Source organism: Neophocaena asiaeorientalis, unplaced genomic scaffold, assembly GCF_003031525.2.
Source record: "Neophocaena asiaeorientalis asiaeorientalis breed wild unplaced genomic scaffold, Neophocaena_asiaeorientalis_V1.1 scaffold249, whole genome shotgun sequence".
NCBI classification, from domain to species: domain Eukaryota; kingdom Metazoa; phylum Chordata; class Mammalia; order Artiodactyla; family Phocoenidae; genus Neophocaena; species Neophocaena asiaeorientalis.
In genome coordinates this window covers 6890125-6905428 of record NW_020172625.1, presented here as the reverse complement: position 1 = coordinate 6905428, position 15304 = coordinate 6890125, and positions in this window count along the sequence as shown.

Here is a 15304-nt window from a genome sequence, read left to right as displayed (position 1 = left end):
CAGAAAGTCTTGGTTTATATCCTGGCTTTGCTATTTTTTGGTTTGGTGATCTTGGACCAGTCATATAGTCTCTTTTGTAACAGTGATATAATAATAATACTTACTTCTCAGGATGATTGTGAAAATTTTAAATGAGTGTAAAATTATATATCAACCTACATTTTGATATGAAAACATGTAGGAATCTATTAGGACATGAGGAATTTGAGAGGAGTAAATGAGAATGGGCTTGACCAGAGTCCAAAGTGCTGCCATTGGCAGGTGGGAAGAAGTAGAGACTGGGTACTCAGGAAGCAAAGAAGAGAAATAGACACTGAAAGGTATAAATGCATTAAAGTAGTAATGAAACCAAATCACAGACCTTCTATGTATTTCTTGATCTTTCTCACTTTGGACAAAACAAGTAAACAGAGAAACAGAATCAACTGTTTAGAGTGAAAGAGTTAAGTAGAAGAGCGATTTGGGGTTATATCCCTCTTCTAATTTTATAGATTACTATACTGAATATACTCTGGAACAAAAGGGAGAAAAAGGAAATACTATATATTGAACAACTAATAGAAGCCAGATATTTTATTAAATTTTTAACGCACAGTTATTCAATACTTGTTATCTCTTTTTTACAGATGAGAAAATTTAGATGTAATGCAGTTAAGGAGCCTAAGATCACACAGCTCATTAAGTAGCACAACAAAGATCTAAACCCAGACTATCTAAATATCTAAATTCAAAGGTTTAATGTATGACACATACAGCCTTCCTAAATGTTCTTTCTTCCTGCTTTACCCATAGAATTAGTAGGAGTACATATTGTATATGAGTCAAAGCATCACAAATCTCATCTGTACCTAGTCTTGGGAGACACAGTATATCTAACACACACGCACACAAATATTGGGTTGGCCAAAAAGTTCATTTGGGTTTTTCCATAACATGTACAACCTTGAATGAACTTTTTGGTCAATCCAATATACCAAAATGTATATGTTTACATAATATACACATATGCATAAAGATGTATATCCTCATATATGTATATATGTGACAAAAATAACTAAAATACTTGTGAAAATGAATGATTTTATGGTTGACAAGGGCTGAAATACTGGCTTGGTAGAAATACTAAGTTTGTTTACTATACACATCAAATTCAGAAGAATTGTACTCATGTGGCAAGGAGAGAGAATTTATGAATCCCATCTTCACACATACCAACTTGCATTAGTACGTCAGAGGACAAGCAACCTTAAATAAACAAATACTTCTTGAAAAAACAGCTTTAAACACTGTGTTTTTGGATGCTATATTATATTGAATACCTTATCAAAATAATGAAGTTAATACAACTGTATAGATGCATTCAATGAGAAAAAGTATGGGCTATTTATTTAAGAAGCAGTGCTGAAACAGCAATGTATCAACCTGGAAAAAATTTAAAACAGATCTCTTGTCTCACACTATTTACAAAAATTAACACTAGTTGAATATAAACGCCAAATCTTTTCTTACAATACTGCAAGAAAATCTAGATAGTTAATGTATAATATTAGAAACCTAGAGTATCTAGAAACTCAGAGTTTTTTTTTTTTTTTTTTTTTGCGTTATGCAGGCGTCTCACTGTTGTGGCCTCTCCCATTGCGGAGCACGGGCTCTGGATGCGCAGGCTCAGCGGCCACGGCTCATGGGCCCAGCCGCTCCGCGGCATGTGGGATCTTCCCGGACCAGGGCACGAACCCGTGTCCCCTGCATCGGCAGGCGGACTCTCAACCACTGCACCACCAGGGAAGCCCGAAACTCAGAGTTTTGCTAAATAAAATTTAAGCCATTTGTAGGGCAAAAACAAAATAACATGCAAGATCAATAGACACATGATATATCTGAAAAAAATGGCAATGCAAATAGCAGGCAACAAGTTTCAGAAACACATAAAGAGTTTCTACAAATTGACAAGAAAAAAGACAAAACATACAATATAAAAATGGACAGAAGATATGAATACACAATGTACCAAAAGCAAATCCAAATGACTAATACACTTGGGAAAAAGGAAATTCACTAATTACCAGGGAAATAGAATTCAATATAACAACGATTTAACCCGAGAACATTTAAAAATGCTCTAAAACCTAATGCTGGTATGGATATGCGGTATAAGGTACTGCCTTAGATTGCTCGTTTAACTGTAATGCAATTTACCTTTTTAGCCTTCTGTTCCAGAACTCTCTATACTGATATGTAATATGAGAATCTGATAATATCTACTAAAATTTTTAAAAAGCTATTCCCTTCCTAGAAAGCTATTCTGTAGAGGCAAGAAAACAAGCAAACGAGCAAACAAAACACAATTTGTAAGAGCTTATACATAAAGATATATATGGCAGAATTGCTCAGGGTAATGAAAAACAAAAGTAAAAGCAGTATGAAAAAGCCAACTCTGAATATGTGTGTATGAGTATATTATTATATATGATCTATAAAGATTATTAAACTGTGGAGAAAAATACACATGGACATACACTAAGCTGTTAATCAGGATTGCCTAAAGGGAAGGGGTTGGGATGGGCTCCCGCAATTAGGAAAAAGAAAGTGATGGATGAGAGAAACGTGTTCCTTGCTAAAACATTACAAGAAATAATTCCACTTACAAGAAAGAAAAAAAAAAGCATAAATTTAAATATGCCCCTTGTTATAGCAGTGGAAATTAAAAGATGACTGTTGTTTTGTTTTGTTTTAACCTATTTTGGATCAAGTAGAAAGACTATATATCAGTATTTAGAGAATTCCTATTTATGACAAGAAAACTAAAAATCAAATTAATAAAACCACATCATAAACTAAGTTTTTAAAAAAATACAGCTGCATGTAAAAGCAATAAACTAGACTTTTAAGCTTATTCAAAATAAGCCCAACTATACTGAATAAAGTAAATGAAATAATGATTTTGGAAATTAAGTAAGCCATTCATATTTTCCCATATTGGAGCTTTTACATTATTTGAAAAGGGATGAAAGCCAGGAAACTTGTTTCTAGCCAATAATTAGCTAATTGAAAGTGAACAATCCAGGAATCTGTTCATTTAAATTAGGCTGTGGTAAGTCTTAAAAAAAAAACCTAGAAATTTTGAGTAAACTGTTGAGTAAAATTTTAAGTTAAACTGTCTTTTTTTTGGTAGTTTGCTTGACTTCACTTTAAACTGCTAGAAGCTGATCCTTTTTATGTTCATATTTAAGGAAGTACTGAAGGTCATATCACTCAAAGCCAACCCCATCAGGCATCCTACCAAGATAATCTGTGAAGAGGTCAGAGGTGGAAATGAAACAGAGAAGAGGCAGATTTTACCAGTCCAGTTCAAGGAATTTCTCACTCTCCTCATAGAGGACCTCTTTTCAATGGAAAGGGAAAGGGCTGCACTATGAAGACAATGGAATTCCCTCCATTTTATGTAGATTAATTTTTTCATGAGGTAAAAGTAACAAAGCGTTTGTATTCTTTATACAGAATATAATGTTTTATTGAGAGTAAATTATTTATTTGGGGTTTACTAGTGCTCAGCTGAACTGTGTCCCCTCCAAATTTCTGTGTTGAAGTCTCAACCCCCAACATGACTGTATTTGGAGACAGGGCATGTGAGGAGGTGATAAAGTTTAAATATCATAAGAGTGAGGCCCTATCCAATAGAGATGGGGGACTTATAAAAATAGGAAGAGATACTGAAACAGGAGAGAAGGGGCAGGGCACAACCTTTAAAAGAATAACATAGCCCAAGGACATGACATAAACTGATTAGAACCAAATAGGTCCAAGATGGTGGTCGAGTCAATTTCCATTAGACCTTGAGCCTCAGTATACGCTCACTGTAACACATCAGCTAAATGACACACCCACAGGCGCCATGACAGTTCCAAGGCTGACCATAAAGGTCAAAAAGTGGGCAGTAGCCCAATTCCTGGAAATCCTGGAAATTATGTTTATCACACACCATCTAAACTCTCATTCTTTTAGCACTGGTTTATTTAGACCCTTCTAGTTTAGATAAAAACCACAGGTAAACTGATAAACAATCATTCCACATGGATTCATAAATCCTAAAGATAAAGACCTCCAACAGTTCCAGCAACTCCCTAGGTTACACAATCTGACCAGTCTCTCGCAAAGTCACCCTAGGAATCCAGCATCTAAAACTCTAATTTCACCCTCTTCCCTTTGAGGTATTGTAAGCAGACAGGGTAGTGGGTCCCCAGAGAAAGAGACCACACGTGGGCTTTCTTGACATAAGAGAAGCCATTTTTGGCTCAAGGCATTTTGTGATCTAAGCTTGGCCACAGTGCTTGCCCTTGAATGGGTCTCAGTAATTAATGATCTTAAGAGAAGTGAGGGAAGGCAGGAACAAAGGAAAAGCAGTTGAGAAACAACAGTTCAGTGATAAAACATTCCTAGTTCCTCCTCAAGGGGTATACATAACAATCTGATAGATATCTTTGAGTTCTGCAGGAACTAAGTCCCCCAACCAGGTGGAAGATAGAATGATGATGACCATTTCTGACCTCAATCAACTGAAGTTTGGACTCTGTCCACCTTTGCCCCAATTCTATGCTGAATTTTTCTCTGCTCAGCCCTTCATGAACATGCATACAATGCCCAAGCCCCTTTATAAGTATGCATGTACACTTAGCTTAAAAATTCCAAAATTTTGCAGTTCGGGGAGATGCTGCTTTGGGAAAGATCCTTGGTGTTCTCCTTACTTACTGCAAGTAATAAATTCTTCCTTTTCCTGCTCTTTGGCTTGGTTGCATCTTTTGGCTCAACACCCACCAAGAGATGGACCCAGATTTCAGGTAACATTTTGTATAGACAAACTTATTTAATATAATAAATTATACCTGACATAATTATATATCATTATAATATAATGCATGAAACATGGTACATTGTACATATTCATGTAATAGTTTGACAGGTCCATTTAAATGGTTATTCTTTTTCTATTTTTCTTTTTATATTCAATTAAAATTAGAAGTTCTAAAATCAGAGAGCAAAGTAAGTAATACATTTTTAGAAGTTAAAATGTTACATGGTAAAAGTATCTTCTTCATGAAAATAAATACTTTTTGTCATATAACTATCATGTCAGATTAAAAATTGCTTGGCAAGCTATAATGAAAAACACATCTTTACCACGCAGAAATTAAACGATCTTACTAAACTAACTTCATCTCCCTGAGCCTTTGTTTTCTCATTTGTAAGTTTGGGATAGAGAAGAAAAGAGCAGAAAATTGTAATCAGGTGAGGCTACTGGTCTTAGTGAGTGAGATGGTAAAACAGTACTTGATCCCTTCTACTCTCTCTGCAATTGTCTGGTGTGAAGTAAAATTCATATTTTATGATAAGGCAAGAAAAATTTAAACATAAAAAATTCTTCTCTGCCCTTTGGCCTCCGCTCCCCCCACCCCCCGACTGTGCATTGTGTATCTGTGTTATGCATCGCCCAAACCTCCCCCAGCAGCAGGAATACCTGCACAACCGTAAAGTGCAACATTCTCCTAGCATCAACAAGACAACTTCTGAAAAGATAGCATTCCTTCTTGATCTTGTAAGGGGTCACATGACCTACCACGATGACACTTAGATCTGGATTACGTAAACTGTCGATAATACATCATTTGATGTACAGCCCTCTGTCTCAAAAAACTTACATAACTGTGCCTTGAATTCTAAGGGGTGGAGCAATTCTTAGAGCTTTCTGAGATACTCTTCCTGGGTTATAATCCTCAAATTTGGCTCAAATAAAAATTTCCATTTCTTTCTTAGATCAACTGATTAATTTTTTCATTAACACTAGTTTGTCAATGTTTCCCTATTCTGTTTCTGCACCTCCCCTTTTCTCCCCATGAATCATTCCCCAAGGTTAGAAAAGAAAACAAAACAAAAAAAATCAAGTTACTTCCTAGGCCTCTAGGCAAATTCTCATCACTCTTTCAATATAGTTCAGGCTAGGCATATTTACTTTCCTATGACAGGTTCTGCTCTACCTGCTAATTATCATCAGCCTTTCCTTGTTATGCAAACAAATTAAAGGTATAAAAACAGAGAACATAAAGAAACAGTTTAACTTTAAAAAATATTATCTTCCCTGGATTTTTAATATACACCTTCTCACCAAATGTTCTTGTTTATTATTAGGAAGATTACAAAACACTGCAACTATATATTTTCACAATAAACTTGTTATCCCTTTTCATTCAAATGAGACTTTTTACCACTCAATGTAATATCGACTTTTGGAAGCCCACCAAAAGTGATAAACCAGGGTTAGCACAAATTATGTTGTTCCCTTACCTGAAAATCAAATGAGTCTTCTGCATTGTTGTTGACAGAATGAATATCCTTACATTGCCAGGTTTTACTCAGAAATCAGGTGCATTACTATCACACATGACAAAATATCCTTTGCTACTCTTCAATCTTCAGTCTGAAATGATAAATTATAAAAACATTCTTTTTAGGGTTTTAAAACATCACGGCTAGTATGAATTACTTTTGCATTTTCTTTAAGAAACTTTGATAGAAAAGCCTTAAAAAATGTCTTTGTAACTTATCTATTGTAATAGATGGGAAAACATACCCAATTAAGTAAAAATTAAAAGCATAAACACTGAGTTGACAAAGATAAAGCCAGATAATATTTAATTATGTGATAAATTCCGATTATGTAGGCAATATTGGAAATTATGAGAAAAAAATCTCAAAATATTTTTCCCCTTTCGGTGACAGAATTTTTAAGCTGTGAATTAATGACATTGTGTTTTTATCTTTCCACTTCTCATTGCCTTATTTTAAATTTCCATAAATCATGTCTAATTTTCTCTAGCCAAAAATGAACGAAATAAGAGAGGGGGAAGATGGCGTAAGAGTAAGAGACGCGGAGATCACCTTCCTCCCCACAGATACATCAGAAATACATCTACACGTGGAACAACTACTGCAGAACACCTACTGAACGCTGGCAAAAGACCTCAGACCTCCCAAAAGGCAAGAAACTCCCCACGTACCTGCGTAGGGCAAAAGATAAAAGAAAAAAACAGAGACAAAAGAATAGGGACGGGACCTGCACCAGTGGGAGGCAGCCGTGGAAGAAAGGTTTCCACACATTATTAAGCCCCTTCGTGGGCAGAGACTGCGGGTGGTTGAAGGGGAAAGCTTCCGGGCCACGGAGGAGAGCGCAGCAACAGGGGTGCGGAAGGCAAAGCGGGGAGATTCCCGCACAGAGGATCGGGCCGACCGGCACTCACCAGACAGAAAGGCTTGTCTGCTCACCCTCCGGGGCGGGCGGGGGCTGGGAACTGAAGCTCGAAGCGCTCGGGCTTCGGTCGGAGCGCAGGGAGAGGACTGGGTTGGCGGCGTGAACACAGCCTGCAGGGGGTTAATGCACCACAGCTGGCCGGGAGGGAGTCCGGAGAAAAGTCTGCACCTGCCAAAGAGGCAAGAGACTTTTTCTTCCCTCTTTGTTTCCTGGTGCTTGAGGAGAGGGGATTAAAAGCGCTGCTTAAAGGAGCTCCAGAGACGGGCGCAAACCGCAGCTAAAAGCGCGGACCCCAGAGACGGGCATGAGACGCTAAGGTTGCTGCTGCCGCCACCAAGAAGCCTGTGTGCGAGCACAGGTCACTATCCACACCCACCTTCCGGGTAGCCTGTGCAGCCCGCCACTGCCAGGATCCCGGGATCCAGGGACAACTCCCCCGGGAGAACAAACAGCGCGCCTCAGGCTGGTGCAACGTCATGGTGGCCTCTGCCGCCGGAGGCCCGCCCGCACTCCGTACCCTTCCCTCCCCCAGCGCTGAGTGAGCCAAAGCTAAAAACTACAAATAGAACTACCATATGACCCAGCAATCCCACTACTGGGCATATACCCTGAGAAAACCATAATTCAAAAAGAGTCATGTACCAAAATGTTCATTGCAGCTCTATTTACAATAGCCCGGAGATGGAAACAACCTAAGTGTCCATCATCGGATGAATGGATAAAGATGATGTGGCAGATATGTACAATGGAATATTGCTCAGCTATAAAAAGAAACGAAATTGAGCTATTTGTAATGAGGTGGATAGAACTAGAGTCTGTCATACAGAGTGAAGTCAGATAGAGAAAGACAAATACCATATGCTAACACATATATATGGAATTTAAGAAAAAAAAAATGTCATGAGGAACCTAGGGGTAAGACAGGAATAAAGACACAGACCTATTAGAGAATGGACTTGAGGATATGGGGAGGGAGAAGGGTAAGCTGTGACAAAGTAAGAGAGTGGCATGGACATATATACACTACTAAACGTAAAATAGATAGCTAGTGGGAAGCAGCCGCATAGCATAGGGAGATCAACTCAGTGCTTTGTGACCACCTAGAGGGGTGGAATAGGGAGTGTGGGAGGCAGGGATACGCAGGAGAGAAGAAATATGGGAACATATGTATATGTATAACTGATTCACTTTGTTATAAAGCAGAAACTAACACACCATTGTAAAGCAATTATACTCCAATAAAGATGTAAAAAAAAAAAAGGAAAACAAAAAAAAGAAGAAATAGAAAAAAAAAAGAATGAAATGACAAAATATTTTAATGATTTATAAAGCAGTAAAATAACCAACCTAAAATTGTATTCAGTTAGCAAAGGCAGAAACTCTTATTTATTTTTTTGATTGATACTCACATTTTTATAATAAGTATAAAATAAAACATGTCTAGTTAAAATGGATTATTTAGCTTCAAGTATTTTATAGAAGCTCTGAGTTTGTGCAGATATGTAGGACTATAGTTCAGATTCGTGTTGGCAAAAATCTTATAGTGCCAAATGTTTTGATTGGAATGAGTACGTGAGTTTAAATAAATGTAGTTTGTTTATATTTATATGCTATCACAAAGGAAGAGTCCTTTAGAATTCATTTATTTCTTGTTCTCAAATGAAACTCCATAGATATCTGCATAATCATTACTTTTGAATCTTAACAATAGGCCATGCCATATTTGGCTCCAGGCTACTGGAAGGCAATCAAGAAGTTCTATTGATTGTAAGGAAAACTGTATGAAAGTTTCAGATGTCAATCTCCCAATCCAAATTTTTGTGTCAATGGTTTCGTAATTCTAACTAAGTTCTAAATTCTCTGCCTGCATTGAAAAATTTCCACTTTGGGGACTGTTATGAACTGAATTGTGTGCCTTTAAAATTCATATGTTGAAGCCCTAAGCCCAAAGTGACTGTATTTATAGAGAGGACCTTAAAGGAGGTAATTAAGGTTAAATGATGTCCTAGCATTTGGGGCCTAATCCTATAAGACTGGTATCCTTATACAAAAAGAAAGGGACACCAGAGCTGCTCTCTCTCTTCACATGCACACAGAGGAAAGATCATGTAAGGACACAGGAAAAAGGTAGCCATTAACAAGCCAGGGAAAGAGGCTTCATCAGAAACCAAATGTGGTGGCAAACTCTATCTTGCATTTCTAGCCTTCAGAACTGTGAAAAAATTAATTTTTGTTGTTTAAGCCACCCAGTCTGTGGTATTTTGCTATGGCAGTCCAAGATGACTAATACAGAGACCTAGTCTCCCTGTCAGTCTTGTTGCCTCCTTCTATTGTAACTACACTCATATTAGTATCTTTCACTTACAGTCTTGCTTCTTCTTACTTATCTCCCACATTATTTTTTATTGTGTAAGTTTCAGGTGTACAGCATCATAATAATTATACCTCTGTATACACTAGAAAGTGACCACCACCTCCAGTCTAGTTGCCATCCATCAACATATAGTTGATCCTTATTATCCACTTCACCCATTCCCCAAGCCACTTCCCCTCTGGTAAACACTAATTTGTTCTCTGTATCTAAGAGTTTGTTTTTGTTTGTTTTATTTTTTAAGATTCCACATATGAGTGGAATCATACAATATTTGCCTTTTTTGACTTACTTCACTTAGCATAATACCTTCAAGTTCCATCCATGTTGTCACAGATGGCAGGATTTCATCTTTTTTTATGGCTGAGTAGTAGTCCATTGTATAAAGACCAGTTTATCCATTGATCCGTTGATGGACACTTAGGTTGCTTCCATATCTTGGTTATTATAAATAAAGCTGCACTGAACACAGAGGAGCATATATCTCTTTGAATTAGTGTTTTTGTGTTTTTCAGATAAACATCTAGAAGTGGAATAGTTGGGGCATATGGTAGTTCTATTCTTAAGTTTTCGACAATCTCCATACTGTTTTTCATACTGGATGCACTATTACAGTCTAATAACAGTGTATGAGGGCTCCTTTTTCTCCACAAGCTCTCCAACATTCGCTATTTCTTTTCTTCTCAATAGTAGTCATTCTAACAGGTGTGAGGTGATACCTCATTGTAGTTCTGATTTGCATTTTCCTAATAATTTGTGCTTTTGAACATCTTTTCACGTACCTGTTGACCATCTGTGTGTCCTCTTTGGAAAATGTCTGTTCAGATCCTCTGCCCACTTTTAAAACCAGTTTTTTTTTTTTTTTCTTTTGAGTTGTATGAGTTCTTTATATATTTTGAATATTGACACCTTATCAAACATATGATTTGCAAATTTCTTCTCCCATTCAGTAGGTTACCTTTTCATTTTGATATTGGTTTCCTTCTCTGTGCAGAAACTTTTTGGTTTGATATAGTTCCATTTGCTTTTGTTTCCTTTGCCTTTGGAGTCAGAGCCACAAAAAAGTCATCAGGTCTGATGTCAACTAAGTTACTGCCTATGATTTCATCTAGGAATTTTGTGGTATCAGGTCTTACATTCAAGTCTCTAATCCATTTTGAGTTAGTTGTTGTGTATGGTGTAAGATAGGAGTCTAGTTTCTTTTTTATTTTTCTTTTTCTTCATGTGGCTATCTAGTTTTCCCAGCACCATTTATTGAAGAGACTATCTTTTATTCATTGTATATTCTTTGCTCATTAGTTTTAATTTAATTGTCCATGTACATGTGAGGTTATTTCTAGGATCTCTAGTCTGTTCCATTGATTTGTGTGTCTGTTTATGTTCCAGTACCATACTATGTTGATTACTATAGCTTGGTAGTACAGCATGAAATCAGGGAGCATGATACCTCCAGCTTTGTTCTTTCTCAAGATTGTTTTGGCTATTCAGGATATTTTGTGATTCCACACAAATTTTAGAATCATTTGTTCTAGCTCTGTGAAATATGCCATTGGAATTTTGATAGGAATTGCACTGATTCTGTAGATTGCCTTGGGTAGTATGGACATTTTAACAATATTAATTTTTCCAATCCATAAATATGGAATAGCTCTCCATTTATTTGTGTCTTCTTCAGTTTCTTTCGTCAATGTCTTATAATTTTCAGTGCACAGGTCCTTCACCTCCTTGATTAAGCTCATTCCTAGGCATATTATTCTTTATAATGCAATTATAAATGGGAATGTTTTCTTAATTCTGGTGGTTTGTTATTAGTGTATAGAAATGTCACAGATTTCTTTATATTGATTTTGTATCCTGGAACTTTACTGAATTCATTTATTAGTACTAACAGTTTTGTGGTGGAGTCTTTATGTTTCTTTATATATAGTATCATGTCATCTGCAAATAGTGACAGTTTTACTTCTTTTCCAATTTGGATGCCTTTTGTTTCTTTTCTTGCCTAATTTCTGTTGGTAGGACTTCCAATACTATGTTGAATAAAAGTGGCAATAGTGGTCATCCTTGTCTTGTTCCTGATCTTAGAGTAAAAAATTCCAGCTTTTCACTGTTGAGTATGATGTTAGCTGTGGTTTGTTATTATGTTGAGGTATGTTTCCTCTATACCCACTTTGTTGAGAGTTTTTATCATAAATGGATGTTGAATTTTGTCAAATGCTTTTTCTGCATCTATTAAAATGATCATATGATTTTTGTACTTCATTGTGTTAATGTAACATATTGATATGCAGATGTTGACCCATTGTTGCACCCCTGCAATAAATCCCATTTGATTGTTGTGTATAATCCTTTCAGTGTTTTGTTAAATTTGGTTTGCTAATATTTTGTTGAGGATTTTGCATCTATATTCATCAAGGATATGGTCTGTAATTTGTGTGTGTGTGTGTGTGGTGTCCTTGTCTGTTTTTGTTTTAATCAGGGTAATGTTGGTTTCATAAAATGTGTTTGGAAGGTTTCCTTCCTCTTCAGTTTTTTGGAAGAGTTTGAGAAAGATTAGGTATTAGCTCTTTTCTGAATGTTTTGGAGAATTCACCAATGAAGCCATTTTATCATTTTAATTATAATATGTCTTAGAGTGTGTCTCTTTGGGTTCATTTTATTTGGAACTTTCTGGTCTTCCTGTACCTAGATGTCTATTTTCTTCCCCAGATTAGGGAAATTTTCATCTACTATTTCTTCAAACTATTTTTCTGGCCCTTTCTCTCCTTCTTTTTCTTTGGGAACCCCTACAGTGCAAGTCTTATTCTGTGGATATTGTCCCAAAAGTCGCTTAAGGATCTTCCCCTTTTTAAAATCTTTTTTCATTTTTCTGTTCTGTTTGGGTGAGTTCCATTGTTTTGTCTTCCAGATCACCGATTCATTCTTCTACCTCATCCAGTCTGCTGTTGAACCCCTCCAGCATTTTATTTTTCAGTTCAGTTATAACTTCTGTTTGGTACTTTCTCACATTTTCTGCCGCTTTATTGAAAATCTCACTGTGTTCATCCATTCCTCTCTTGAATTTGGTGAGCATCTTGATGACTGTTACTGCAAACTCTATGACAGGTAGATTGCTTATCTCCATTTTGTTTAGTTCTTTTTCTGAAGTTTTGTCTTGTTCTTTCAGTTGGAACATATTCCTTTGTCTCATTTTGCCTAATTCTCTGCTTTTGTTTCCATGTATTAAGTATATCACCTATCTCTCCCAGTCTTGAAGAAGTGGCCTTATTTAGGGGACAAACTGTGGGGCTCAGGAGTACAATCTGCCTGGCTACCAGAGCCAGGCACTCAAGAGGTGTCCCCTATGTGAGTTGCTTGTGCCCTCCTGTTGTGGTGGAGCTGCAGCTGCTGTGGGGCACTTGTGGGGAGGGTTGGGCCCTGGCTGGCTATAGGACCTGGTGGGGGCTGCCATCAGGTCAGCCCTGTTGGGCAGGGCTATCACTGGGCCAGCTGTGAGGCCCAGCTAAAGTGCAGCGGTGGGGGGTCTCTCAGCACGGTATGCCCACTGGTGCCAAAAGCAGAGAATTCCAAAATACTCCCCTCCTATGCCAGTATGAGTAAGGTAGCCTGAGATTGCATAAATAGCACCTGCCAGTGACTCAGTCCCCAAGGAGTGTCTCAATTGTTTTCTGCCTCTCTGGCAGATGCCTCAAGATTAGTAGGGTCCTTTCACCTATTGTCCATGCATTTTTCAATCAGATGTTTCTGTGCTGGATTTGGGGTTGTGAGAGTCTGCTTATGAGCCCTTTAAGAGCGGGTTTTCTCTTCCCTGCAGTTCTACAGTTTTCCTGGGCATATTCCCCATTGGTTTTTCAAAGTCAGTTGTCTTGGGAGCTCATCTCTCCTGTGCAGGATCTAGGGACTGGGGTGCCTGATGTGGAGTTCAAATCCCTTGCTCCTCAGGGAAGAGATCCATACCTTTGTGATCCCTCCTGACTGTGGATTGCCACAGCAGGGGTGTGGGTTTTCCCTTGGCAAGCCCATATCCTACCCATCTCAGAGCTATTCTTTTATCCTTTGTTTTGGAGGTTCTGTTCATTCAGTTTTCAGGTCCTTTTTGGAGGGAATTATTCCATATGTTGTTGTAGACTTGTTGTGTCTGTGGGAGGAGGTGCGTTCAGGATCTTCCTACACCACCATCTTAAATCCTCCTTCCACTTATTTCCCACATTTAACTGCTAGCATTGTCCCTAAACTTTAAAGCCTGTGTCAAATCCCCCTTGTTTCCTATTTCCCATATATTCCTCTCCCCCGAAAGCATATAATCTCTCCTGCTTGGAGCTCCATTAATACTTCCCATATCTCCAGTATAGATGTAATAGATTGACTTAACATTTTATCTATTTGGACATCTGTCTCATCTTCTCTATCAGATTAATTAAACAATATATAAATTTGTTAACTCTTTTTGCAGGTCTACTATGTGCCAATTTATGATTACCTGTTAGGTGTTTTTCTTTTCAATTACTGTCTACAGAGCATTGAATACAGAAAGTATTAAGTAATATTGAGTTCTATTTATTTGAGTTGGTTTTGTATCAGGCTAGGTAACTAGTATAATCCATGTGCAATTATCAGAAAATATCACGATATGTAACTAAACAAAGGTAAGCAACACAAACTAATTTACTTCTCACTACACTGTATGGCTTCCTTTATGTTGAAATCCTTTATGTGGAACTCATGTGAGCTCACTATTGAATTTGTGGGGATAAGAATCAATTCTCTCATTTAGAACGAAGAAGCTATGTAAAATTTTGCCCCAGATTCTTTACTTAAAATAGTTCCCAGTAGAGAACATTTTCTTTCTAATTTTTCTTCTCACTCCAGCTGCCTAAAAATCCTTTTTTTTTCTCTTGCTATCATTTTATGAATTATTCTGTGTCTGGCCTTAATACAAGATTTCATGAAACAATAGGATATATCTAGATATATATCTGTCTCTTATAGATGTACCTATATTCTAATGGAGATTACGGAATGCAAAGTAAACATTAGTAGGCTGAAAAGTACGAGCCTGAAGATAGCTTTTATAATATTTATTTTGAAAATTTAAGTTGATACACCATTTTAGGTTAATTACTAGGTTTTTTTTTTACCTTTTAAAGCATATGTGAAAAATTTCACAACATATTATAGAGCTATTTTTTGCCTAGATGAGGTTAGCATCTTTAATAGAAAATATTTTTTGACACAGTCTATATTTCAGAATGTATACCAAATCAATTTGCCTGCCTCCTATGTAAGTAGTATACTTCTCCACCCAGTTGGTTTTAGGTTTGGTCATGTGACTTACTTTCCCACTAAAATATGAGCAAAAGGAACAGTGTACCAGTTCTGAGCAGAAGCTTTAATAGTCATTGTGTATGTCTGTCAATTTCTTATTCTCGCCCTTGCCATGAAAGAGTAGCATATACTGAGAGGTTGCTCCTTTAGCCTTGAACCCAGAGTGGAGAAACATGAGGAGCAGATCCACAGTCCCAAATCAGAAAACCTAAGTCTAACACAGTTTAAGTAGAACCAAAGACATGAGAACCATTTTGTAAGAGAGACAGAAGTTTGCTCTTGTAAGCCACTCAGATTTGGGTTTATTGACT